This window comes from Phocoena phocoena, chromosome 9, assembly GCF_963924675.1.
Source record: "Phocoena phocoena chromosome 9, mPhoPho1.1, whole genome shotgun sequence".
NCBI lineage: Eukaryota > Metazoa > Chordata > Mammalia > Artiodactyla > Phocoenidae > Phocoena > Phocoena phocoena.
In genome coordinates, this window is record NC_089227.1 from 92242613 (window position 1) to 92270473 (window position 27861).

General features: G+C 48.4%; 1 protein-coding gene across 2 annotated transcripts in view; it reads left to right on the top strand.

The window, feature by feature from the left end:
* The window catches only part of TBXAS1 (thromboxane A synthase 1), a 149934-nt gene that overhangs the window by 99754 nt on the left and 22319 nt on the right, over positions 1–27861 (top strand). The gene's annotated exons all lie outside the window — the stretch shown is intronic.

Consider the following 27861-nt stretch of genomic DNA (forward strand, 5'->3'; position numbering starts at 1 on the left):
GCCCGGCTCAGAGAAGCTGCAGAGTCCCGGGCAGTCAGGGTCAACGATCAGGGATGGGGAAGGAGGCCTGGTTTCCCAATGCTCTGTCTGTGGGGTCTTCATGCTCAGGGAGGTGGATGTGAGCCAGGAAATGGAGCCAAGTGGAAGGCAGAAGCAGGCCTAAGGATGGGCCAAGTCAAAGCCGGAATGGAGATGGGGGGAGTGCTGAGGAATAGGTCTGTGAATGGAGTGATGTGAAATGGGGCCAAGTCCAGATTCTAGATATTCCTTCTAGATGGGGCTGCTCTTTGCTGGACTGGAAGCAAACTTCCGAAGGTGCTGAGCTCGGCTACTGTTTTTTCTGGGTGCTTATGTGTGTACTGCTTTGACTTATGAGTTGTTAAAGAAAGTCATTTAAAAACTCTGCGCTTTCAAAGGAAGACCACCATAATAGAAATCTTTCTAGTACATTCTGATGTAATGACTATTACATTCACAATGTTGGGAGGAGGCCTGTTCCGTTATTGGAACCGTCAGAATTTTTTTTTCATGTATTGAGCTGAAAACTGCTTCCCAGGAAATTCCACTTCTTTATCCCACTGGGGAAAGTAGATGCAAGGTGAGGCTTTCTTTTGAAAACTGCACTACCTGTGTTACTAATTGCCTCAACTTCTGGCTCACCACGAGCTTATGGTCCACGTAAAGTTCTGTGACGTTATGACATCCGCCAAGCCCGGTGTCCCCGGTCCACTGCTTGGACCATTGATTTTCTGAGCATAGGTGCAAGGGTTTAGATTTATTCTTATTATTGCTCAAGTCAGCCAAACTAATTTCGAATCTTGATTCTACCATCTGTCATATTAGCAATTCCTCCAGCTCTGTGTCATCTGAGACTTGCTAAGCATGTCTCCTATTTCATCCAAGTCATTGATTAAAATGTTGAGCAGGACAGGTCTTCCCTGCAGGTTGACACTGATCTATTAATCAATATTCTTTGGGCATGGAGTCTCAACAAGCCATGAATCCATTAACCCTACTACCTACTTCCACCACCCATCTCACCTCATTTCATAGGTAGTTGTGGGATTTTTTCAGTTGAGGAGGTCAAGGAGGAAGGATCAAAGATGGCTGGGGTACATTACTGCAAGAGAAAGCATCTAGAGAGTGGTCAGCCATGTAGTGGACACGGCGGTGGCCTGGAGAGGGGACAACAGCTCTGAGAGGTAGAAGCCATGATTCTCACCTTCAGGGACTTTAATTGCCAAATAAAACAATAAGTTATGTCGATTTCAACAATCCCTCCTTCCAAATGAAATTCTCCAGGGCAACAGAAGGTAGCACTTAATCAGGTCTAGAATGTGTGGTGTCATTCACAGAGCTCGGGGCTCCGGGAGTCTGTCCCCCCAGCTACACTGGTTATGTTCACCGGCACAGGGAGTGTTTCCATAGGCCTTCATTCAGAGGCCCTCACGCACACAACCCCTTACCTCTGACATGGCCTAGACTGACCTTGACCTCAAGGAGGGTGATACGATCTCACTAAACCCTGGCCTCCTTCAAATCCCCCCAGTGTAGGATGGGGGCTTCTTTCCCCAGAGAACGACCTCCCGTGGGACTGTGCAGAATGCACATGGGCAAATAAACAGATTTCAGGAGGTAAAGCTTTTCAAACTTTAGTGTACATAAAATCATCTGGGAAGATTGCTAAGATGCAGAGTCCAGGGCCCTTCCTGCAGAGATTCTCTTTCCATAAGTCTGGGCCAGGGCCCAGGAACCTGTATTTTAAATACACATCCCAGGTGATTCTGACGCAGGCGGTCCCTGGTTCCACCTTGAGAATACAGCCTTGGACTCTCAGGGTCCAAAGCCCTGCCCCAGCCGTGAAAGCCCCTGGGTCATTTTCTCTCTCTAGGTAACAGGTGGAACTGTCTGAGAAATGGGAATATATAGAGCTGGTCTTTTTAAAAAATAAATTTGGTAGTCACGATAGTGTTAAAAGTTGTACAGCCTTGCACATGGTATACACGCAATAAATAATTTCAGGTTCTCTTTTTTCTTTTCTTTTTTTTTTCTGTAATCAGAGTTCTGTTAATATGGGCCATCTGTCAGAACATGGAAATGCAGTTTAGATGTTCACACATTAGATATTTTCCTGAAAATATTCCTGAAAATTTGCATGTAAAGTATGACTTGTGATAATTTTCCTGCTGGTTTCCATTCAACAAATATTTTCTGAGTGCCAGTTAATACCAGAGTCAGGCTCCAGACCCTACATCCAAGGACGTTCTGACCTAGTTCTTCCATGATATCCCTGTAGAGCCCCGCACATCTCATTAGATGGTCTTGTATTTGTCAATGAGGTCACTGGATTTGAGCTCTAGAGTTTCTCTTCCCTGAGCCATACCCTTTTTTTAGCAATGCCCTAAGAGAATCCAACAAAAGCTATGCTTTCTCCCCAAGAAAAAGTGATGTATATGTGTACTGTATCAGGATTCTTTCTGCTGACAGTAATAGAAAACTCAACCGAGGCTGGCTCAGAGAGTTTATTGACCCACGTAACTGAAAACTCCAGAGTAAGGCTGCCTTCAGGTATGGCTTGACGCAGGGGCTCAAACTCCGTCACTGAGACCCAGGTTGCTGTCTCTCCCCCTCTCTCAGCTCCAGTCATGCTGGGCACACTCCGTTCTTAGACAGGATCTCCCCTAGTGGTCTCGAGACAGCTGTGTAACCAGTATGTTGAACAGCCTGAACTAAGTGAACATGGAATCCTTTTGTGTTTTTTCCAATTATTTCTTTTAAATATGCTCTGACAAATCTCATCCCCTTTCCTTGATGATACTTCGGACAGATCGCAGAGGTTTCTGTTCCCTTTGGCCTTAAATAGCTCAGCAGTCTGGTCCAGGTTAAAACTTCAGTCTCAGATCCAGTTCATTGCCCGTCCATCCCCTTAACTCAGGCTGACCTATGGCCTGAGGAAGCTGTCTGGGGGAGGGGGTGTGGTTTGTTCTTCACCCACCTTCCCCTCCTTCCCCGGTGTCTCCTGTACCCCCATCTCCTCCCAGGGGTGGGGCTTCTAACAGATCCCTAAATCCTGCCTGAAGGGGGCTTCTCTCAGCCCCTCCCCTGTGGTATGAAGGTATGTGGCCTCTGGTATGAAGCGGACGGATGCAGGCGTTATTCAGAGGGCTGACTCCTGCGACCACCCCATATCCCCACAGTTCCCTGATGGGGGAGGGGCTCCTGCCTCACAGCTTCTGGGTGCTGGGGTCTCCTGGTGGCAGCCAACCCTCTTAAGCAGGGTACTGGCAAGGTGGCTGGAGCTGACCAATGATGCCTTGCAGTATCTGAGTGGCACACAGGAGTCGCACATCTTGGCCACACCCACAGGGGCTACGCCCTCTGCTGTCCCCTCTCTGTGCCCTGACATCTCTCTCCAGTTACTTTTCCTTTGCTCAAATAGGTAGAGAGGGCAAATGAACAATTGTGCTTCTTTTGGAGCGCCCCCCGACCTCCTTGCCACAGGACAGGAGAACTCTTCTCTAGGCTGAAGACCCCTTGCTCTGATACATTTTCCTTAAGTCCCTCTCATCTTTTCATGGGCTGAGGATAGGGGCAGCGGAGAGCTGGTTCAGGTCCAGCATGAAGGAAGAGTCTCTGTCCTGGGGGTTCTCAGTGAAAGCCTCGCAGCATCTCACTGATAGACACTGGGTCATGCGCCTGCCTCTCAGCCCGTCACCGGGGCTGAGGGGAATATGATGCTGACTGGCTTAGACCTGGGTCACTCCCCATCCCTGGAGTTGGTGCCCAGAAGGGGCCTCGCCGGAGCCACCCAGAACTCAAATGGAGGAGGAGTGGGGCCCTAAACCCCTGTTACTAGAAGTGGGGTGAGTGGCTTCTGGGTGGGCAGAAAACAGGGTGTCCACCCATGTACCTGGAATCCATGGTCTCCAGATTAGAAGCTCCACTTTCAAATTCTGTGCTGTGCAATCACACTCATCCTTCCCCTGAACTTGTAAAAACAAGCTTTCCAAAGTTGAAGGTATAAATCCAACAGTGACTAGTACTGCCTGCTCTTTTGCACTTCTAAATGATGTGTACTTCTTGTAAATCATGTGGCCACTTCACACCACTGTCCAGCCAATGCTCCACAGAGCCAGCCAATGCTTTTTTATTGGTTAGAGTGATGCCCGGGTTGGCAGTTGGCCTTATAGCATCCTTTACCAGTGAAGACGGGAAGCTGTCGGTGGTGAGGCCACTAATTCAGGGGCTCTCCTTGAACAGAAGTAAACTTCTGGCACATATAGGGACACTCCAAGGCCATCCTTCACTATTGGAGATTATCTTGATACATGCTTTACAACCCACGCATTCAGTGTGGTAATACCCCATCTCTCACCACCCTTCTTGATTCAAGTGGCCTTGACTGCTTTTCTCCTTTCAGGGCAGAGATCTCTGTTCCAGTATAAAATACAGCTATAATACAGCCTATAATGCATGCCTCAGGGCTGCTTCTTTCTAGAACATGTATGTTTTCTCCCAAATCATCTGGTTTTGGAATTGTGTCTGGCCTCCCCTCCTTTCACAAAACTTTCTTTCTCAAGTCACCAGTCTCATGGGGAACTCTCTTTTTTCCCCACGTGTTTCCTTAGTCATCTTAAAGGGGAGGTACCTTCAATAGTGGAGGAGTGGGGAAAGATCTGTACAATTTGGACCACTTGTAAAATTGAGAAAACACACAAATTATTTAATAAGACCTCTGTAGTATGGATGCTTCATTGTGTTCTCCAATATCTAATTTTGAAAAGGATGAGAAGGAAAAAAAAAAAAAACTTCTTTCCATATAAATTGTTTTTGCTGTAGCTTTAGCACTTTATGTTGAAATTATTGACTTTTGATCTGGCTAAACCATTCTCTTTCCTTCTCTTTGGTGCCGGACTGTGGCAGCCAAAATTTATGACCCATCTTCCTTCTGCTTAATTTGTTGTTATAAATCTGCTGTGCAGAACCCAGTTGTAAATTTATCACAGATTGGACTAGATTGATATACAGACTCTCTTCAGGATAATTTGAACACAGTTATGCCTTAGAAGGAAGGCCAGATTCTTAAAACTTCTCTTGAAGAGCTGCTTTGTAACCACTATAAATACCTAATTAAAATACAACTTTTTCTCTTAAGGATAAAAGCACATTCTATGCTGGGTATTTCAGCTGATTAGCTCATGCTGCTAATGTGAGCAAGGGTGAGGATTTGTTCCTTGAAGTAGCCAGAGGATCTCAAAGGAAAAAAGCATATTCTGTGGCTACACACACACACGCACACACACCACACACGCACGCGCGCACGCACACTCACACACACACACACACACGCACACACAGAGTCATTTTGCCCCATCCAGCTGTTTCATAAATACACATCCTTTTTCACAGGGGTAGGGTTGGGTGGAAAAACTGTGAATATCTTAACACAAATTCATCCTCACTATGGAAAAAAAAAGTCTCCCAGTTTGGATTCCACCCAGGGTCAATCTTCAGGGTCATTTTCACAGGGAGTAAGCCAATCTTAAATATAATTTTAAGATTCAAGTGAAAAACTAGAAATGGGTTTTTCCCCATTGAGGTTTCCTGCCTTATGCCCAGGCCTGCTGGGGCCCTGCTGTCTGACAGTTTAGGAGGGGTCCACTCAGCTGCTCCCCTGATTCAATCTCCCAGCCACACGGGGCTTAGTGGTTCTTCTGGAAGCTTCCCTTTCCTACAGATCCCATAATAGTACAACAGAACACAAAGCAACGAGGTACAAAGCAAGAGATAGGAACAAAGAACAACTTAGAGCTCTAAAGTCAAACTGTGAAACAAAGACGAGAACCGGGACGCCGGCACGGTGAGGTTAGTGTCAACAGACGGCAGTACCAGCCTCAGAGTGGAACGCCTCAAAATGTAATGCACACATGAATCCCCTGGGGATCTTGCTAAACTGCAGGTTCCGACGCAGTAGGTCTGGGGTGGGGCCTGAGACTCTGCATTCCCAACGAGTTCCCAGGTGACGCTGATGCTGCCAGTCCATGGCCCACCCTCTGAGCAGCCAGGTTCCAAACCCTAAAGACTGCACCTCCGTCCGTTGTGAAGTACGTAACAAGTATTTCTTTTTTTCTTTTTGCGGTACGCGGGCCTCTCACTTGCGGCCTCTCTCGCTGCGGAGCACAGGCTCCGGATGCGCAGGCTCAGCGGCCATGGCTCACGGGCCCAGCCGCGCCGCGGCACGTGGGATCTTCCTGGACCGGGGCACGAACCCGCGTTCCCTGCATCGGCAGGCGGACTCTCAACCACTGCTCCACCAGGGAAGCCCAAGTATTTATTTCTAATGATAGCTAAAGTACTGACGTTCTGCCAATGATTTACCTTTTGTTAATAAAGTAAAACAGTTTCAAAATTATTCCAACAATAGTGGTTTCACTCTCACTTGCCTGAGAGAGAGAGAAAGTGATGCGGGAATTAATTCTGGACGTGTCTTCAGAAGCGTACTGCCTATAACCCTAAAATCACCTTGCTTCCTTAAATACAGTTGTCCCTTGAACAACACGGGGGTTGGGGTGCCAACCTGCTGCACAGTCAAAAATCTGCGTGTAACTTTTCACTCCCTGAAAACTTAACTACGTAGCCTAAGTAATAGTAGTAATAGTAACTTAGCCTAACTAATATAGTAATAGTAGCCTAAGTAAAACTCAGCCTACTATTGACTGGAAGTCAATTAACATATATTTTGTGTGTTATGTTATACACTGTATTCTTACAATAAAGTAAGCTAGAGAAAAGAAAATGTTAAGAAAATCATAAGAAAGAGAAAATACGTTTACAATACTGTCCTGTATTTATTAATACCATAAGCTTACTTCGTCTGTTTACAAGACGAATCGTCTGTCAGTACCTGCATCAGTACTGTCTTATATGATACAAAACACTGTAGATGTTATAGGCGCTACTAACACTAGACATCAAAAAGGAAAAGGTAATGTTAAAAAGAAATTCGTATTTATTTACAGGTATAATGATTCATGCATTGGTAATGAAGAAGCAGCAATATTGGTAGCCTAGCCTATATACTAATCATTATAAAAGCTCGTATGGTACACAGTATTATAGTCACATCCATAATACAGTATTGGAAACATAGCTACATTTTTAAAAAAACCACTGACCCATGATGACAGGCTGATACAGTTTCTCCAATTATGAGAGAAGCACACAGTATGTAATATAATTATTTGAAAGCAAAGTTATAGAACAGTAAGAAAACTAACACATTATAAAATTTTATATTAAATATCACCTTTATACCTATGTAAGGATAGACTGGTATCTACATATATTTCATGCGTGCGTGACATACCTTTTTCTTAATTTTTTTGTTATTTCTAGGCTACGTGGTTTGTAAGTTTTTCAAATCGTCGCAAATCGCCAACAATTTTTCCAAAATATTTACTGGAAAAAAACTGCTTATAAGTGGACCCGTGTAGTTCAAACCCGTGTTGTTCAAGGGACAACTGTAATGTCCTCTGGAGTCGGGGCTGGGGATCTGGGCGGGAGCTTTTGAGTTGATTTAAAGTTGTTTTCAAGGCAGATGAAAGGGGCAACCAAAGCCTTCTCTCCAGATTCACATGTAGACTGGGGATCTGTCACACTCAACAGGCACCCACCTGGCTGGACCTTTCAGAAAGGGAGCTCCACCTAGACCATATGCACCCCTAACAAGCCCTTGGTGTATACAACAGCTTTGGGTGTCAATTGAGAGGCCATGTCAAAGCACCATGGTCAAAGAGAACTTCCTTGATGCTCTCTCCCCGGGGCCCAGAGCAAAACCTGTACTGCAGAAGCAGGGGCTGCAGTGGGGGAACCCTGGAATGTGTCCAACTTGCTCACTTCCTGTCCTTCTTTCTGGAAGTGTCTGACCCAGAGAAGCAGACTCTCTTACCCTTCCCTGGCATCCCAACAACTAGTACCAGAGCAGAGAAGTCTTGACAGCCTACAAGAGGGGCCTCTCTGGTGTGTACCTGGACCTCCATCTTGGAAGTTAAGATTTGTGGCTACTGCTTCCAAAGCACCAATTCTGGGAAGGAAGAAGGAAGACAGGATGGGAGGCATCTCTGTGCCCCATCATTAGACAACGCAAGAGTCTCCAAAACAAGGTGAACAGCTAACCTGGACCGGGGACAGAGGCCCCGGTTTTAAAGTTCTCAGATACACACACCACCCAGGGCTCAAACTCTTCCACATCGGCTGGAGACATTCAAAGCCCATGGCCACAGTGACCCCCGGGGAAACTGACCGGCCTTGACTTTGAACTGCCCCCAGGGGGCTTCAGCGATGGCAGCCACTTCCCCGGGGCTTGTGCCGTCCAGAACTCAAGAGATCCGGGAGGCTCCCTGGCCTCTTGCTGTCTTTCCTCTCCCTCCTCGTCCACCCCATTTCTCTGTTTTCTCTCTTTTCTTCGATGTTCGCAGCACCATTTAGGCTTCTTGCTCTCTCTCTTTCCCGGATTCTTATTCTGGCTCTAGGATCCAGAGAGACACAGAAGCTTCCCCACTCCGCCCCGTGACCCACTGCCAACTTGGGAGCCCCTGGCCATCCCAGAAGCCTGTAACTGTACGGTGATGTCCCACTGTGGGTGCACTGTGGGTGGTCAAGTGGGAGGCTGCTTGGAAGTAGGAGGGACTTGCAAGTGTGCCTTTTGGGCCACCCGGCTTAACCAAGTATGGCACTTCAGCACTGTGAAGTGCTGTGAATTTTTAGCAATGAATGCTCAACTCCCGCCCTCCCTTGAGTCCCTGCAGAGCAGTTCCGTCTCCGTCTCCGTAGAGGAGAGGTGACCCGCGAAGAGATGTTCCCCCTGGGAATGGGGCACACAACCAGCATATATTTGGCATCTTTCATGTGGCGACTCAGAGTATTTTATATTCAATATCTGGGCCTCTAGAGGGGCCAGGCTTTGCAAAGCAAATAAGCTGGTGGCGTTGGTTCACATCAATCCAGAAAAGCGAGAATTGAAAACAAACTTGGGAAAGTGAACTCCACAGGTGAAGCTTGGTGTTCTGTGGGTCCACTTGGCATTGAGCTAGATTCTCAACTGAATGGCTCATTTATTTAACTACTGCTTACATTATGGGCTCTTAAGACATCAAAAGTATGCATTTTATTCCCAACAATTGGCTTTTGGAATAAACAAATGAACACATACTTTTTAAAAAAAACTTCACTGGACTCTGTTGACCAGTGGTGGAGTAGGAGCCTCAGAATGGTGACATCCCGGGCAAACGTAAAGACTTTTTAGATAAAACTTTTTAGATCTACCCATCACTAGGCATCAAATTTCGCCATTAGGAGGTGCTTCCTTTGTTTCAACACACATCCATTATTAAATGCCACTGCTCTTGGGAGGGGTGATGCACTCAAGTCCCCACTAGGACGTCAGCCCCGTGAGAGCAGAGATTCTGCTTGTCACACTGGTATATCCCAGGGCCTCCAACAGCGCCTGGCACACAGGAGACTTGCGACAAATAGGTGACGAATGAATGAATGTTCATTCCTTTTCTAACTGGAGACTAACTCAAAGCAAATTTGAGGGAGGGAGTCATAGGGAGGTTACTGCAAGCTAGAAGGAAGGAAGCAGACCAGAGTCAGCGACAGAAGGCACTGCCGAGGGAGATGCGGGCAGGTGAGAGGGCACTCGAGGCCCCTACAGACCTAGTCGTGCTCCCACAGGGCTCCCGTGGGGCTCAGAATATGTCATGCCAAGGAAAGGAGGGAACCTGGGCCCTCAGGGTCCAAGGAGACTTTAGAGGCCATGTAGGGCAGCCTCCCACCCAAGACCAATACCTGAGAGAAGGGCATGCCACTCTGCTTGAATGCTCCCAGGAGCAAAGAACTCACTACCTATCATCCTCCCATTATCCTTGATGAAGCTCTCTCTTCCTTACTGAGGGCTGAAATCTGCCTCTGCTGATTGCCCACCCACTTGCCTTTGTCCTACTTCTCTCTCAGTTCATGGTATTTGTCCACTAGCAATCAGCAAATTAATAGTTTCTGTCTAGGGGGCCACTTCCACACTCACTAATAGTCTGTCATCAGGCATCTCAGAGACAGAGAGAGGAAGGAAAATTGGGAAATCAGTAGAGGATAAAGAGGCCTTTCTAAAATGTTTGCTTGTGGTCCAGACAGTCCCTTTACTTTCAGTTTTCTGGTAAGCCTGTTTTGCCCCAGGACTGTGGACAGCATTACGTTTTGTTCTGTTGCGTGTCGTGTTTTCCTTTCCCCCCCCAGCATTGTGGCTTATAGCTGAATATGGTACATGCGACAATATCAACCACGTGAGCCTCCTACTCCAGGTATAGGAATATTCGAGATCAGAGAGGATGTCTGACTCCCCTATGAATTGCAATGTGTAAGGTGTATAAAGTTAAGCACTTAGAATTCTGTCCTTAAAATTCAAATATTTAGATTGGGTCTCTAGGACACAAAAGGCAACACCTGTTTCTCACTCGCTTCATTTGATTTTTTTTTTTCTTCTTTTTGGTAGCACAAGTTGAGTTTCAAAGACTCATTCCTTGAATGTTCCCTATAGGAGGAATGTAATTAAACTCCACTGGCCTCCCCCTGCTGGGACCAAGCTGGGGCCAGAGCTGTAGGAAACATAAGACAGATACCCTGCGCAAAGAATCCTTATTATAAAGATGAGAAGAGAATCAACCTTCCTCTGGTTATGAGCAAGAAGCTTTAGAAAGCCACCCAGGCTGTTTTTGCAATGGGCTTAGTCTCCAAGACATTTTAATTAGTAATTTAAGACTGGAAGGAAGAGGATCAACTCCTCACCTCCTCAGTGATAGGCAAGGACTTCAGCTCCACGAGAAACTGGTTCAAGTGCTGAGAAGGAGGGAGGCCCGGCGGGAGGGTGGTTCTCGACAAACTTTTTCATGGAAGTGGCACAGCTAGGTATCCTGCCCCGTCATTCACTGTGTTTGGGCTCCCACTCGTTGAAGGTGGTTCTCAGCCCTTACCGAGGACAGGCATCGCCTCTTGCTGAGATACCTGGCACGTGGCGAGCCAAGAAGCGCTCACTTAGGGAGGGGCTCTCAATCACACTTGGACAAACCTCGACTTCTCTCTGACCGAGGAGCACTGCCCCCAAAAGCGCCAGGCCCAGCCCTGCCGAGGGCCCACACGGGGGCATAGAGCTGCTACTCACTGGCAGTGTGACGTGGGTGACTGGCATAATCTCTCTGTTCCTCAGTTTTCCTATCTGTAAAATGGGAATAGCAACAGTGTGTAGCTCATAAGTCTGTCGTGAGGCCTAAGTGAGTGAATCCATGTACGATTCTGGGTACAGTGCCCGGTGTTTATGTATATGTATATCCCCCTCTACTCTCATCTCCTCTCTGTGCCTCAGTTTCCTTATCTGTGAAAGGACTAGACCTCTTCTCTGCTGGCAGTGATGTCGATGATGATTGACTGTTTACATGCCAGGCCCTAAGCTGAATATTTTACGTACAAAAGTTAACTTGATTCTCACGATAACTTTACCAAGTAGCAACTATCACCATCCCCATTTAAATGATGGGGAAAGACAGGCTGTATAAGTCAGGGCTCTCCAGAGGACCAGGACCAACAGGAGAGAGAAAGGGGGTAAGACAGAGAGATTTTAAGGAGTTGACTCCTTCCATTGTGAGGGTTAACATGCCCTACATCTGCAGGGCCGGCCAGCAGGCTGCAAACTCGGGCAAAATTCGATCATGCAACCTTGAGGCAGAATTTCTTCTCCAGGAAACCTCAGTTTTTGCCTTCAGCTGATTGGATGAGGCTCATTTCCTTTATCAAAGGTAATCTACTTAAAGTCAACGGATTGTAGGTGTCAGCCACATCCACAGAATACCTTCACAGCAACACCGAGATTAGTGTTAGGTTAAATAACAGGGCACTATGGCCTAACCAAATAGGCACAAAAGACTAACCACCACAGAAGCATTCAGAAAATAAGCAACTTGTCAAAGGTCAGACACTAGGAAGGCCCTAGTCTGGACTGGAGCTCACATCTCCGGCCAGTTAATCTCTGTTCTTCTCAGCACTGTCTCTAGCATTCACAAGTCTGCAGTTATTCCTCAATGGCTTGTGCCCCGCCTCGGGGGGAGGGTCAGTGACGGCGCCAGCATTTCGCTAAAGAGGGGCTACCAGGCTGCCTTCGGAGATGAGTGGCTTGCAGTTGTGTCTGCACCACACATTCATGGCACTGAGAACATGCCAACTGCCCAGGGCACACAGCGTCACTGCCCAACTTTGCCAGCGCCATCTTTGCCCTGTCATCCTGGCTCTCAGCCTTGAGGATAATACGTTTCCCTGGAAGATCCTGGGTTTGTTGGGGCTTTTTCAGGGTCCGTTCTCTGAGTTTATGAATTCTTTCTTCATGGCCCACAGAGTCGAGATGAAGAGCACGGGGACAGCTTCTTCCCTGATGCTCATACATCCCTGGACACTTACCCTACGAGGCAGGAACATTCCTGAAGCAGGAACATCGCACCCCCAGGCTGCTTTCTACCTCTGCAGACACCCTTCTCAGTGCTTTTCTCACTTTTCCATGAAGCTGACCTTGTCTCTTTCATTGTAGAAAGTTCTCCTCTTGCCATCCCAGACTTTCTCTTTGGGTCCCATGACCCTGGAATTTCTCACTAGCTGCTTTTCCTTGTAGTTCATTGTCACCGTATTCTTCGGTAAAGAGCACGAAATGTGCATCCGAGACGTTTGTCTGGCAGCCTCATTGCCAGCCTGCTCCCCACCCGCCCCGCCCCCATCTGTCCATCCCTGTGCCACGGTGGAGAAGAGCACTGTCCTCCCTCTGCCCGGGTCTCTGCTGGACGCCAGATTTGATGCTCTCCTGGCTGGAACCAGCTGTTAACTACTGCTGAAGCCATGTGCATCTTGATTTAGGAAAGTCCTTGGGAAATGGTCAAGAGCCAGGGAACAGCCCTGTATCCTGAGACTGCAGAGGTGCCGTCTGCCCTCCACCCAGAAGTAGGCTATTCCTACCTGACCCCTCCCTGACATCACTGCCGCAGGCCGCTGCTACCCTCGGACACCACACAGAGCAGGACCTCCCCAAGTTCCCAGAGTCTCTGACTGAAGTGGGCTGAGGCCTGGGGTTATAGAGCAGACCCCAGCCCGCCTCGGTGCAGCATCTGACTTCAGGCAACGAGAGACGTGCTCACAGTTCCTTCTCTCATCCACGTGGCAGCTCAGACCAAGGGCCCACGTGCAGATCAAGGCCCAAGAGCCGCCAGGGGGATCCCCGCGTCCTTGAGAACTCACCAAAAATCCCACTTGCTGGGATCCACCCCAGAGGTTCTGACGTAGTTGGCCTGCCATGAGTCCCAGGCATCCCTTCTTTAAAAGCCCCCAGGTGATTCTCAGACGCAGCCAAGTGAAGAGCCATCGCCACACTCCCGTGAGGTATATACGCAAGCTTCACTTTAATAGCGACCTCCGCTTGCGCTATTAAGGACAAGACTAATTTTACAAATACGCCGCATAATGACTGCGGCTGCTTTTTGCTTTCTAGAAGGTCACTCACTCATCGGGTCACCAGAAAGCAATGGGTTTTCTGTGACTGTTCTGTCATTCAGATGCAGCCCATCCAGAGCGCCAAGAAACAAAGGCCCTGCCCGGCGAGACCCACGGCGTGCTTGCTCTGGAACACTCAGCAGACCAGCTTGTTTGAAAGAACTTCTTAGAATTACGGTCCTTCAGTCTGGAGGATACCAAATGCAAGAGGTCATCTGGTCTGTGCCCCACCTCCAGGAGCGGGAGAGGCTATTTCTCCATCTTACAGATAGGAGGACTGAGCCCCAGGGAGGTTCCGTCAGGCCACATCTTATCTCTGAATGAAGGAGGTGTGTTTCTGGCTGCCCTGGGCCTTCCCCTCCTCCATCCTCTCACCTTTCCCTGAAAAGCTCCTTTAATGATTCCCCAGCCTGCCCGCAAATTAGTGATTCGTAGACCTAAAAGATACTAATGATGGTGGCCACCACCATCATCATCGAAACGGTAAACATTTATGAAGCACCATAATTTTATGTGGTAAATGAATTTGACCTAACTCTATAAAAAAATAGGCCCTCGGGCTTCCCTGGTGGCGCAGCGGTTGAGAGTCCGCCTGCCGATGCAGGGGACACGGGTTCGTGCCCCGGTCCGGGAGGATCCCACATGCCGTGGAGCAGCTGGGCCCGTGAGCCATGGTCGCTGAGCCTGTGCGTCTGGAGCCTGTGCTCCGCAATGGGAGAGGCCACGGCAGTGAGAGGCCCGTGTACTGCAAAAAAAAAAAAAAAGAAATAGGCCCTTGCAAACCAAGAATGTTACATTAATTAGAAATCTTCCAGAAGCATCTAATGGAAATGTCTCAGGTTCCATGACACACGTACCTACCATTTGGCGGTTTTGTTTCTGGGCTTGAATCTCTGTGAATTCCTTGTACAGGGTCAGGGCTATCATCTCTCTTCCCGGCTCTCAGTCTGTGACCTGTGGCCGGTTGTAACCCTCTGCTGTTTACGTGAGCTACGTTAAGGTCGGGTGCAGAAACACCCCATGTCCAGCTTGGTTTTATCCAGGAGTGATCCTTAGGGATCAAGTGTTCACTATAGATTAATACTGATAATAATTATGATGGAAAGAAGAAGAAGAATTACTATTCATTGAATACATGCTCTGTGCCTGGTGCTGGGCCAAGCAATTCTAACAGCCAATTCGATATTTTCTAAATATAGAAAATATTTCCCACTTTAGAGATTAGGAAAGTGAAACTTGGAGATTAAGTGATTGGCTCAAGGTGGAAGCAGAGCCCAGATGTGAACTCAGATCCATGGGCTCAGGGCTCCTTGGCACTGTTTTGGGAATGACCACCTGGTCTGCAGGAGATTGCTCTACGAGAGCAAATGGTTGGCCACAGCACACCTTTGGGACACATTTATGGCCATTTTGCTAGTACTGTGACAGCCGGGTCTCTGTCAGGGTGTTGGGGAGTCCCCAAAGTCCTCCTCTCTTGGGGGTCCCCTCCCTGTCCTCTGCCACCAAGTACCTAAGGACATTATCAGAATAATGGCTTTTTTTTACTTGTATCTTTGGCTCTGAGAAACTAAGAAATCCTAGCAAGTCAAGATGTGTCTGTCTTTACCATAAAAACAACAAACAGATTAATTTATTTCAACAACCAATAAACATATCAAACAAAATTAAAATCCATAGCAAAAGAAAGGGAAAAAACCCTAAGCCAAGAAGTACAGTTTCTTTGTACTTAACATTTGACAAATTTATATTCTCCTCATCTGCCCTTGGGTGTCTTAAAATTCTATCGATATTTCCACGTAAAAAAATTTGTTTCCATGTAAAATCCACCATATCAGGAATGCCTCTATTCATTCTGTCCCTTGGGTTTCAGAGAGACAGTTTCTCCCTTTGGGAATAAGTCATACGTCAAACCTGTCATTTATCACCATGTCTAGTAGAATATTTCTTCCTGCCCCTCAAATTTTAGCTTCAAGCCCACTAAATAAAGTCTGTGAATATCCTGACAAACGTCCTCCTTAGGCGCCATGAGATTTCTGGTGAGATAGGCCATAATCCAGCAAAACAAATCCTGTCCATTGCTGGCATCTAAACAGTATCCTGTTAAATGTCCATACTTGCTTTCCTTTTCTACAACTGAAGTAAGGATGAAAACATCATCCATGCCTCCAAATCTTATTTCCTACAATGAATATAAAAGCCTTGGAGATGCACTGCGGGTTTCTTCTGGTTAGTCCATTCATGTCCATGCAAATCAGCTGAAGTGAGAATTGGCCCATGGGTTTAATCCACCTCTGCTGAAGCTCCCTCTTGGACAGAAGTTTCTAGAAATCAGCACTTCCTAGTTGACTACGTTAGGTCATTAGAGGCCTCTCCTTCTTCAGCTGGGAAAGTCAGTGACCAGAAAAACAACAGATTTCCCCCTTAGAATTTGTTTTCCTCAGTCACTTTCAGAAAGTCAGGAGTCAGCAACCTTAGAAGTAATTTCACTTCCTATCCCCGCCTCCCCCTCTCCTTCCTCCTTCTCCTCTTAGGCAGAATGACATGCTTCTGCCTGTTGACCCCTAGACAGGCTCAGCTGTTGACACCCTGAGTGCAGGATCCTCTTGGTCCTCACATCTGGGCACACAGTAGGTGCCCAACGTTAGCTGAATGAATGAATGAAAGCTAACATCGAAATAAACTTAGAGATCACTCAACCTAATCCCTTTATTTTGCAGATGAGGAAACTGAGGCAAAGGACATTAGGAGACCACCCAAGACCATGCTGTTTGGGTGTGGTTTCCTGACTCCCAGGCCCATCCTCGTTTCTCCATGTGTTCTAATAGCCTGTCCTCCTCTCCTAAGACAGAGTGTAGATGTTGTGCCCTTGTCCCTACCTGCCACTGCAGGGGAAGGGAGAGTTCAAATTTGCAATGGGGGGGGCAAGCACAGTACACCCCCAGCATGCCACTTTTGAGTCCTTCCTCAGTGCCTGTATTTTCTCTTCCGGATGTACAAAGAGTCCTTTTTAAATTGTATAGGCCTCACCTGCCTTACTCCTGTAATTTCTGCTGCAAACAGCCTGCCTTCCAAGCCTGGCCTGGCAATCTTCGAAGATTCCTTAAGGCCATCTGGCTCCCTGCCCTCCTGTAAGTTTCTGCTGGCGGGACCCCTTTGGGGATGTAATGTGTCCTTAGCAAGATTTTACCCCTACTTTCCAGAAGAGACACGGGCATTTCATCCACAAATAGTATTCCACATTTTTTTAAAATTATAAATGCTTAAAAAAAACACCCCAAACTGGTGGTATACCAGGAGCCCTCAAGAGGATGACGGTCATCAGTTAAAAAATTAAGCAAATCAGCCTGAAGATAAGGCATATCTATTATGCTCTGAATATGCAATTAGCCAACTGGTGGCCATTTCTACAGTGATGCTATAGAAAGGGAACAGCAGAAATTCCTTTTTTTCCCTTCACCAAGAAACGTGAAGGCAGAGATCAGAAACCAAATTTTTTCCCTTCTCGCTTGTCCAGTCAAGCCAACCTTCACAATGCACAGCGTTTATCAGTGGGAAACCGCCAACTTCTAGGTGAAAGACAGGGGTGTACTCTCCTGTTTTTCACCACCAAGCTGTGTTTCTTCTGAAAGGCATTAAAATGGAGGGAAAACAACAACTGACAACTGGTCACTCACTGGGATTGTTTTGAAGGATTCAAGACAGACTATAAGTAACTCAGTGAGTCACTCACAAAGACCCTGGCTCTGTGCGTTTGTGGCCGCGACATTTGGGCAAGCCAAGGGTAATCAGCGCCACCAAAATGCAGAGCAAAACTCTTATCAGAAGATGTCATTTTTATCTAAATGCAATTTTTTTTAATCACTCATCTGGTTTTTTTTTAACATCTTTATTAGGGTATAATTGCTTTACAATGGTGTGTTAGTTTCTTTTCTGCTTTATAACAAAGTGAATCAGTTATACATATACATATGTCCCCATATCTCTTCCCTCTTGCGTCTCCCTCCCTCCCACCCTCCCTATCCCACCCCTCCAGGTGGTCACAAAGCACTGAGCTGATCTCCCTGTGCTATGCGGCTGCTTCCCACTAGCTATCTATTTTACGTTTGGTAGTGCATATATACAATTTTTATTGGAGCGTGATGACATAGTGAATAACTTAACATAAATTTGCATAATACAATACAGCTGTTAATTTATGAGCATATTAGAACACAAAGTTTTGTAGTTTGGGGCACTTAAAAATCTTACACTTTTGGGCTTCCCTGGTGGCGCAGTGGTTGAGAGTCCACCTGCCGATGCAGGGGACACGGGTTCGTGCCCCGGTCCGGGAAGATCCCACATGCCGCAGAGCGGCTGGGCCCATGAGCCATGGCCACTGAGCCTGCACGTCCGGAGCCTGTGCTCCGCAATGGGAGAGGCCGCAACAGTGAGAGGCCCGCATACCGCAAAAAAAAAAAAATCTTACACTTTTGAAACTTTCCCTCCTGTTTGCTGTTTATTTATTACTTACTTAGGGTTGCTGGATAAAATACAGGTGTCTGGTTAAATTTAAATTTCTGATAAACAACTAATCATTTTTTAGTATGAGCATTTTTCATGCAGTATTTGGGACATACTTCTATTAAAATATGATGCATCATAGATCTGAAATTCACATCTAATTGGATGCTTGTTTTTTTATTTGATAAATCTGGCACCTCGATTCTTGCTTCATGAACACCTGAGCCTCTATTGGCTCCTTGCTGGCAGGGCGAGAGGGACTGTGTGTGTGCAGGGAAGGGCCTGATCTCTGGCCCTTGGTATCTTCATGCAGAGTCAAAAGGGATCAGGTTATAGAAGAGACAGTGCAAAGGGGGAAACTGAGGCAGGCAGACAGCTGTGCTTTCTTGGCAGCACTGGGGGTGTTTGAGCTATGTTTTTCAAACTTGTTTGACCACAACCCATCATAAGAAACATAATGTATAATTCACCCCAGTATACACATACCTATGTCACTGAAACAAAACTTTTATGAAGCAATAAGTAGTCTTCTACTTGTGATAGAAGACTCTGTCTTCTATTCTGTTCTATTTCATTTTTTTAAATTCTGGTCGTAATCCCCTAAATTGAATTCATAGTTCCCTAAAGGACCATAGCCCACATTTTGAAAAACACTGGGTTAGACAGTTACAGGTCAGGAAAGTGAATGAGGAGATTAAAAAAAACTCCACTTTACGAACGAGGAAACATGTCAGATCAGTTAAGAGACTTTCCAGGTCCATTTCACTGATCTGTGGCCAAACTAGGAATGAAACTTAGGTCTCCCAACTCCCAAGCCTGTGTTTTTGGTTTCATTCTACCACACTTTCTAGCATCCATTTTCCTGTTCTCCAAGTTATAATCCACATTCTGAGAGCAGCATTTTTTTGGCTTTATCTAATTATATTACATCTATACCATTTTGTTATCACTTCATATTCTTCTAAAATTTCCAAGATTTATATAAAGTTCTGATCTAAACTGACTATGTCATTGCTCATGACATCCATCTGACTTATATCAACATTTAAACTAATTCATCTTGGTACTTACCCTTTGATCTTGAGCATCTTACTGCCCCCCTGACCCCAGTCTTGTCTAGTGAGACAAGTGCCTCAGGAGATCTTTACAGTGCCTCTTCCCTGTGCCCACCCCTGGACTGGCACCGTCGGAGATATAAGAGAAACATAAGAACAGTAACTATTACTCGTTAGCATTTGTTCTCCCTAATCTATGAAGTTGATAGAGTATTATGAATATTGCCTTTTATAGAGTTGAGAAAACATTGGCTCAGAGAGGTTAAGTGTCTTTCTCAGAGTCACACAGCAAATACAGAACTCAAGTGTTCTTGCTCTCTTACACTCTGTCGTCAGGACATGGAAGTCTGCTAAGCTGAGATGCCTGCAAACTGGCAGGAAAAAGACCTCAAGCCAAGAGATATCCACGTATATTGTCTATGTTTCTCACACGCTAAGTCTAGATTTTCAGAACACATACAGAAGTTTCTGGAACCTTATCATTCAGCTTACTATCCTCTCCATGGCCACCCACCCCACACCATTTATTTTCTTGTTGTAACAAACAAATCCAGAGAAATGCATGGTCTCTGAAGCACCATTCCCATTCCACCTCTCGCGAGTCTACAAGAGTACATCTTGGCTTGCAGCACCCACATTCAGGGACTCCCTCCAACATTTTTGTTAGCTCAGCAGTCAGTCAATTTGCGCAGGACGTCGGTCTGGTGCTCTCCCTCCACCCTGCGGGATGAGCTTACCATTCGGCTTCTCCTGGTCCCAGCAGCGCCTGCTTGAGCTGCCAGTGGAGAAGGTGGTTCTGGCAACCCCACAGGGCTTGGCGCAGGGGAGTCGCAGCCATCCCTCCAGGGAGGTGCGAAGCAACGATGCCCACAGCAAGACCCACAGACAGAATTCTGCAGGTCCATGGCCCTTGTACCAACTGATCTTCACCCATCCTGGATGGAGCCAGACTGATGGCTAAGAGCACAGGCTCCGGGTCAGACTCCCCACGTCAAAGCCATGCTGGGCCCCCAAAGCAGCCATATGACCCTAAGCCTCAGTTTCCTCAACTGTAAAAGGGGATAATAATCATATCTGATTAAGTGAGGTAACATGTAAGAACTCAGCACAGAGCCTGGCACCTAGTGGCCCTCTAGAAAAATCTGTTTCAATTTTGGTTGTTTCAAATCTTCCCATTATCCACATCTTACGGATCATTCCAGAAATCCTAAGTGGCCACATGTCCCCTCCGAGTGTTCCTCCTTGCCTTGCCGCCAAGCCTCTACTGCACCCAGGGTCTCAGCATCTGCTCCCCTCGGAAAAGAGGGCCCCTCCCCTGCCACCCCTGGGTCCCTCACTGCGTGGTTCCTCCGAGTCCCACCCACTTTCAGCTCACAACTTTTCTGCCCTCCTTTCCTTCCAGCAAAACTCACTCCTTCAACATCCCAGTTACCAAGACACTATTTTCTGCTAGGGACCAACAAAATGATAAAATTACCAAATCCGAGGACTTGGAAGGATTTCCAAGGACCGTTGGTTGATCCCAGCAACCAAGGCTGGAATGCCCTTTCCCAGGCCCTGCCGGAGGATGACCCTCCAGCTCACTCCATGAATGTGGGCACACCTCTTCCATCTCACATGGCTGGACCAGACTGCTAATCCATTGATCCGCTTCCCTATAGCTTCCACCCATGGCTTCAAACTCTGGGACCACATAGAATAACGCTTTTAATTGTAGTATAGTTGCTTCACACTGTCGTGTTAGTTTCTGGCGTGAGACCCAAGCAGGCATTCTAGGAGCATCTTCAGGGAGAAACCAAGCCAAAGAGCTGGTTGGGCCTACCAGAGAAGCGGTCAGTCCAAACTGGCTGGCTGAGGGGCGGAACCCAGGGCACCAGCCTGGATGGACCCTGGGAGGCCATACGAGGCTACAGCTGCAGCAGCGGCAGGCACTCCCCGAGGCCTGTGCGGCCCAGGTAGCGTTAAGTGCTGTCCACGACAGGATCTCTGCCAACTACAACTCGATGGAGGACGATTAGTACTGTCCCCATTTTACTGGGTGAGAAACTGAGGCTGAAGGTTAAGTTGGCCACGGGCACACAGCTGGTAAATGGTGAGACACCAATTCAAACGTGGGCAGTATGGCTCCTGTGTGCTTTTAAGCTCTGTGTCACCTTGGCTTCGAGGGTGGAAGTTTGAAGTGGGAAGCAGGGGGCAGACCCTGGAAAACTTCCCCAGGCTCTTTGCACAGAGCTAGACTTTCTACAGTGTTCCAGAAGCTGTGGGCTTGGGAGGTTAAATGAACAGCCCCGAGCCCATACTCAGCCTTTATCTTGCAAGCCCTCCCTCGGATATAGTGCAGGGTCCCCGGTGATCCCAGGGTGAACCACTGTGAATCAAAATGCAAGAGGAAGATGCTTTTCCCCTGCGCTTCCCATGGCAGAGCTCAGAGGCCTGGGGGAGCCCAGAACCCGGGTCTCACTTCCACCCCCCAACAGAGACTAGAGTTTCAAATCCACACATACTGAGTGAGACGCCAGAGTGCTTGGCACAGAAGGCTGACCGACAGTGCTGATGACCCCGGCCAGAGGCTGGGTGTGTTTTCTTTTGACTGCATTTCACTTTTTTCAACTCGCCTGGCCATTATTCTTACAGGAACCCTCAGGACCAAAGGCTCCTTCCCCGACTCCATACATATAAAGCCTCACCCCTTGTTTCCCAGCTTCATTCGTCATAAATCAGTTTTCAGGGCCTCTGAGCCTTCAACAGTTACCTAATTATAAAACACATGTTTGATTATGACACGATCCTCCCACTAAGATTACTCATCAGAAAGGTAACCCACAGGGATATTAAGAGCTTTCTGAAAGGCGTTCCAGACGTTTTTACTTTAAATCCGTATCACTGTTGCCATATTTTTAATTTATCTTTTATAAAAGCCACTGGGAAAAGAAGTAATCTGAGGGGTCCCAAAGATCAGAGCAAGCTGACCAGGCCACCCTTGCCTTGACCTAAGAGATTCTGTGGGTCACAGGCCCTCTTGGAGCTCAGAGGGCAGCGGCACTCATAAAGGAATGGTGTTTCTTCATCAGGCGGTTTTTCTCAATTTTACAAAATTCATCTCCCAAACCAGAAACCCAGCCCTACCTAGCATTAGTCTAAGTTTTTGGAAAGGACTCTCTTGTCTTCACTGGGGCAGCACACACCGCGTCCTGTGAGCTGGGCCGAGCAAACAGATATCAGGACGACTTCTGTGGAAGGCGACGGCTCCATGTGGGGTTAACAGGCCTTGAGAAGATCCCAGGGCGCCCCTCCTTTTGCTGGAGTTTAAGTCCATTTCCTCCTGCCAAGCCCTTAGCAGAAATTAAGAGCAGCTTGGCACCATGCTATTTTCAGTAAACTTTGCAAATATACTCACTGGTCTGAGACCAGGACCCTCAGGGGTGGCCCATTTTGGTCCATTGTTCTTTGAGAAGAGTCCAGAGCCAGCTGGGGGCAGCGAGAGAAGGCGGGTCAGCAGCCTGGGCCGGGGAGCCACCACCCCAAATTCAACTCCAAAGACTATAGGGCAGAGCAGTGGCTGCCTGTGGGCCCAGCGCCTCCCCAGATGCTTAGGGACATTAAAGGACGAGGCCAAGGAAAACAATAAGGCAGAGAGTCCCCATACCTAACACATGAGAGCAGGTGCCCCAGAATTCTCCGCTGCTTCCTCTCCCTTCCTGGGAGCCTCGGGGTGAGACTGGGCCTGGCCAGCTGGAGCACCCGGCTGGCACCCCGGGGGACCGTGAGGTCTCTGCGTGGCCCCCTCCCCATCTCCCTGGTCTGGGTTTAGGGACACTCAGGACGCACCCAGGTCCTCCCTCTTGCTGGATCCTCCCAGCCGGCCCCTCACGTGCTTCTGCCCGGGTTTATGTCCCGCCTTATGAAGCATCTGCCCCTGTTCCCCTGCCGCACCTACACATCCCCGAGTGTCCTGCTGAATGAGGAAGGAAAACGCCCTCCTTTCCTGTTTGTCTTTACTTGGCCTTGTCATGGCCTCTGGAATTGAGGAGACGGGTCCTTCGATGGGCCCTATGAGCCCCTATTTCTGCCAGGCTCCACCCTCTCTCTGCCTACTGACCTCACACACAAACCCTTCCGAGCCTCAGCTTTCTCATCTGTAAAATAAAAACTCAGTGAGATGATCCGGTGAAACTCACCCCGGGCCGCCCCACAGAACTGAGTCAGTAGTGCTCAGCGTAGCTGCGTAACTTCACCCGCCTAGAAAGACAGCGCTGGTCTGCTCTCTGCCCCTCCCCCGACGCCGGGCTCGCCCTCCCTCCCCGACCTTGTCCCCACTTCCCCGCCCCTCACTCAGGGCCTCGGCTCTGGGGGAGACAGAGACCAGCTGCAAGGGCAGCAGCTGGCGTCTGGGGACGCGGGGTGTGCTCTGTTCCGGCACGCCTCTCCTCTTTCATAAACGCACGCATGGGTCCGGCATTTACGGGCAGATACACCAGCTCTAGCACGAGAGCCGCCAGCAGCCTGGCCTCCTGGGGTAAGTGGCAGCCGGCCTCCCAGACCCGTCTCCTGTGCAGCGGCCCCTGGCCCTCGTGTCCTCCAGGGAGCCCAGCCTCCTTTGTCTGCTGGGAGGTCATCCCACCACCCCTGGTCCTGACCCCTGGGGTGCAGGGTTCTGAGGCTCTCAGCCCTCGAGCTCCTGAGGGCCCGCCATCACCGCATCATGGTCAGGAAATAGGGCCCCCCAGACAGACCTTGCCCAGCTCAGCTGTGCCCACCCTCTAGGGCTGCTTCTCTGTCCCCCGGGTGCTGCCACAAGTCCCCCCACCTGGTCCATGGCTGTGGACTTGGCCCCAGGCTCTCTGCACCTGCGATACTGCAAAAATCCCTCCAGCCCAGCTGGTCCCGCCTCCCTCAGGGTCTCCTTGCGCGACACTGTCACCTCTGGTACCTGGAGGGACCCCAGTCTGTCCCCACCTTAAGGTTAAGTCCTTTTGAGAAGCCTCACTCCTGTGCAGGGGAAAATGCAGTCAGGCTGGGAGACTGATGGAGGCCGTCTGACACAAGCAGCAGACAGGAAGACAAAAGAAACAAATGATTCCTTAAGATCCACGGCCAAAACAAATTGCCATAATTAACACGTGCGACTGCAACCATCTATGGGCTGAGATGCGGTTGGCGCGAGGCAGAGGCATAAACCACAGAGAGCACGCGCTCCAATAAAACGGCAGTAAATGGTGCGGCTGTGAGGGAACTCGTTTCAGTTTTGTTCCCAAACCTTGTTTAAGTGCTTTTATTGTTTGTGTGAAAGAAAACAAATGCTTTTTGAAAACCGCTTCAGCATAAGCCTCACCTTCCCTGGGAAGTCTTTCCTAATCCCCCCAACCCCACCCCGGGCAGATGGGGTCCCACGATGGCCCCTCCAAGCTCCCAGGGTACCCACGCTTCCCTCCATCAGAGCCTCAGCAGCGGGGTGTCCCCTGGGCTTCTCTACCTCTGGGGACCGAGAACTGCCCATCTCCACCCCACCCCTAGGACCATGTTGGCCACACAGCAGGCATTAGGTGACGGCCAGCCCAGCAGAATGATTGTCGAGGCATGGAAGGGGTAGTTTGTAAACATCAGGGGGACCCCAGAGGTTGCTTAGGGGACCCTTGTAGGACAGGGGAAATTCTTGAATGGAAGGGATCTTATTAGCAAGCTCCCGAAAATAAATAAATACTAAAAATAAAAGCATAAAAGTAGGAACACATTAAACAGAACCTTTTATTGTGGGAGGGCGGGTGGGGAGTAGTGACTTGCCCTCATGTGGCCACAGTCACCCTTTTGGGATTTGTTCCATGTTAAAAGAACAGCCCAATAGCAGAGGTGAGAAAACCAAAAACGGATAACGAATGTTAGGCCCAGGGTGGGGACTGGGTGGAAGCCCCCCGGGGGCTGGGCAGCTCTGTCCAGATGAGCAGCTGCCTGCTGAAGGGGGCGCTCCTAACTGAAGCCTTTGTTGGATGCTTGGAGGGAAGGAGAGGGGCTTGGGCTGGGAGAACTCATTCCATTCCAGTTCATTCCATGAGACCCTCCCCATTCCATGAGGGATGAAGCTTGCAGGTCTCATTTCAGGGAGGCCTCCCGGTGACCTTCTCTCCCTCCCTGCAGGCTTGATGGGGCACACGAGGGAAGGAGGATGGCATGCAGTAGACGTTATCTCTCCCCACGCCCACTCCACAGAGCTGAGCCTTCCACATCCGTAATATGATAAGACGTGCAGGATGTGCCAGGCCCCTCCTGAGAGGCCTGGTGGGGACCACCTGCAGGCCAGCTGGCAGGAGCCCGGCCGTCTATCCTTGGCAGCCCCCTTCACCTGGGGCCCCAGCCTGCACCCGGCAGACCAGAGGCTGAGGTTTGAATGCCGCATCTCAGCTACTCTGAACGCTAGGCCCTGAGGCACATACCAGCTGTGATTTCCTCCCACCCCCAATTTAATTTAAAGGAAAAAAAAAAATTTCCTTCCCAAGAACCTCATTCTTATTTATCCAAACCTACTCCAACAGCTCCCAGAGAAAGGGAAGGATGCTTTTTTGTGTACCCAGGCCCACAACAGTGGGGAGACTCACGTTAGCTATTACTCTGAGGCCCATTTTTATTCGCTTTGCCACTGTCAAGGTCACTCTTGGCAAGGAAGCCTTTTCACTAAAAGCCACCAGCTGCAGAAAAGGGGACAAGGCTAAAAGTGCCTCGGGTGGAAGAGGTAGGAGGTGACCCTCAGACAAACCCCAGCTCTCCCAGGGCCTGGTTGTGTGGCCTTGGGCAAGCCACCTGAGCTCCAGAAACCCCATCTCCTCCTGTGCAAAGTGGGCTCTTGTGAGGACCGGACAAGATGATGGGGAGGTGCTCAGCTTGGTTCCTGGCAGATGGAAGAGTTGAGGTGGGTCTCCAAGGACCAGCTGCCTCTCAGCTGTAGCCCCTTTTGCATCTTCTAGGGTTTATCTTCCAGTTTCTTCCTCCTCTGATGACAGGAGTGGGGACTTCTCACCAGCAGCTCCCCCAAGGCGGCCCCCACTAAGTTCTTAATTCTCCTCGGCACAACTGTTTCCATCCCTCCTGGGATGACTCCAAGCTTGTAGCTTCTGCTCACAGGGTCACATGTGTCCCAAAGCAGAAGAGTTACAAACCAAACTTCCTAAGAAAACCCCCTATATGGCACTTACGAGGAATCCGCACTACAGCCCTCAAGGTGTGGTTTCTCCCCATTTTACAGATGAGCAAACTGAATGTCGGCATGGCTTTAATAACTTGCTCAGTGTCTTCCAGCTAGATCTGACCAATTCCACATCTCCACTCTTCCCTGTTTACAATTCTGCCTGCCGGTCCTGAAATTCAAAATCTCAGGAGTTCATTATTTCAAAAAGAGTAAATTGCTCTCTAGACTTTTTTTATAACTTCAAAACGTACTCTTAACTAGAGTTGGGTTTATTTTAAAACTGAGCTGGGTTAATGGATTTTTTTTTAAAGAGTAATAAGTGAGGGGGGACTTCCCTGGCAGTCCAGTGGTTAAGACTTGGCGTTTTCACTGCCGAAGGCCCGGGTTCAATCCCTTGTCAGGGAACTAAGATCTCGCAAGCTGCGTGGCATGGCCAAAAAAAAAAAAAAAAAAAAAAAAAGACAATTAAGTGAGAATTTCTGTATGGGCTGTGGCTGTTCAACGGGACAATGCAAAGGTTAAACTCGTGTCACTTCCAAGTCTCTGCTCTTTTCTCCCAGTCACGTGCCAACTGAGAGCACTGGGCAACCGACTCTCCTTTCCCCTCAATTGGCCAACAGATATACCTCACTTCCTGCATTTGTTACAATCTGGTACCAAACGCCACTTAAAGCCTCTGGATATCGTTCTTGGGAAAGGAGATGTTTTTTCTTTTTCTATTTCTTTTTTTTTTTTGGCTCAGGCCTAGCCCTCCCCGCTTACATCCTGAGCTGTAAAAATGGACTGAGCAGGCAACAGAGAATTTAAAATAAGCTGGGGGGGGGGGGAATCCTGCTACAATAAATCGCATCACAGTGGCGATCTCTATCTAACCAGAAAATTCTCAGCCCAGACAATGGCTCATTTATTTCCAACAATATTCAATACAGCAGAATTCCAGGCCAACAAAAGGATTTCTACAGGTTCTTGGAGTTGGTTGTAAAGGGGTATAACCTACATAGAAAAGAGAGCTGTTCAATTATAGATTGCCAGGCGTGAGGGAGACCTTTGTAAAAAAAAAAATTGTAAGGTGGTCTGCTGAAAATGTGGCGTCTTTCCCGGGGAGCATCTCACCTCTTGGCAATGCAAGGGCCGAAGCACCAGGCCCTGCCCGGGAAGGGCGTTCAGGTGAACATCTGGGTCGACATGGCTGCTGGTGGGATGCCAAACAGAGCCCACTACCCGAGGCCCTCAGATGATACATTTTATAAACATCCAGGCAGGCAGCCTCGCAATACTCCTGGGCTTTACAAATACATTTAGATTCCACGGTCAGCGCGACTATATTCTGAGCATAGGCGGGAAAAAGGCGGCAGGAAACAGGAGGGCAGGGAGGGGTCTGGAAGCAGCCTTCTAAATTTAACATGCAGTTGCTTTCAGACCAAGTGGATGGAAAATAAATTCCAGTACTTGAAGCTCTTATCTTTGTTTACCGTTTCCCCAAACAGTAAGTGACCCGGACTATGGCTTTTAGACTGAATTATCAACCAAGATGTACACAGGAATGAGGGA